Genomic DNA, 1119 nt, shown 5'->3' with positions numbered 1-1119 from the left:
GTCCTCAGCATCACCGTTATAAGTGTTAACAGGTACTATAATGTCCACAACCCATTAAACGCTAGATCATTCTTCACCTGGAGAAAAATATTTTGGACCATTTTCGTCGTGTGGCTGCTCTCATCTGGTATGTGCATGCCTCTTATATTTATGACCAAGTTAAAAGAGATTGACCCCGCATTTGGGGTTTCATTTTGCACTGAAGTTTGGTCCCAAGTCAAGTTGAAACAAGCATACAACTTTATCCTCTTCTGCGCTCTTTATGGTTTGCCTGTGCTATTTAATCTAGTGATTTGCTTTCTTACTTGGCGTAGACTATGGAGCACATCCAGTCACTTTAAAGAGTGTGACACCAGGAACCAAGCCCTTCCAGCTTCAAGATTGAAAATCCGCAAAAAGATTGCCAAGATGGTGGTTGCTTTGGTTCTTCTGTTTGCCCTTTCATGGTTACCCTTCTATATGGTAGATATATGGATAGATTTCAACTCTGAAGATGCTTCAAAGGAGAATGAGACATCTTCAGTGTGGATCATGAATTTTCGACCATTTGCTCAATGGCTTGGTCTCACTAATTCTTCCCTCAATCCAATTTGCTATTGTTTTGTTGGGGACCTGTACAGATCAGCCAAGGAAATAAAGAGTAAATATAGAAGAACACTGATTTCTCTCTTCAATTATTCTTTATCTGAAAGCTCCACGAGGTCATCCATCCCTAAACTTCTTTCCTACAAAGAATCTTGTCAGACAACAACAAAAGAATTCAAATTTATTGAGACAAAAGAGGGAAGTTTAAGGATTGTTTTTCAGCCCGTGGCATTTGTGAGACATCATTAAGCACATGCAAGCCAGTTCCAAAACATAATCTTGAAGCTGACAAAAATGACAGAAAGAACAATAAGTAGACACTCTACGATGTACTGTGGAACTAACACCTTGTCACTAATTAATCCAGTACTGTCTCCTTTAATTTAACAATATCCTGAATCCAACCAAGTTGTGAATAATTGGCTTTGTTAGATAGCCTCTGCATAACCATACAGAGTTACATAAAGCCAAAGATTGTAACATATGTAAATTCATCATTCATACCTTGGAATACCCAACATCATTCATGATTAA

At 38.2% G+C, this 1119-nt stretch overlaps 1 pseudogene; it reads left to right on the top strand.

The window, feature by feature from the left end:
• Positions 1-3: 3 nt before the first annotated feature.
• Positions 4-902, top strand: LOC132400044 (neuropeptide FF receptor 2-like; annotated as a pseudogene).
• Positions 903-1119: the final 217 nt, after the last annotated feature.

The sequence above is a fragment of the Hypanus sabinus genome, chromosome 9 (assembly GCF_030144855.1).
Source record: "Hypanus sabinus isolate sHypSab1 chromosome 9, sHypSab1.hap1, whole genome shotgun sequence".
NCBI classification, from domain to species: domain Eukaryota; kingdom Metazoa; phylum Chordata; class Chondrichthyes; order Myliobatiformes; family Dasyatidae; genus Hypanus; species Hypanus sabinus.
This window is presented reverse-complemented; position numbering and strand designations above follow the sequence as displayed.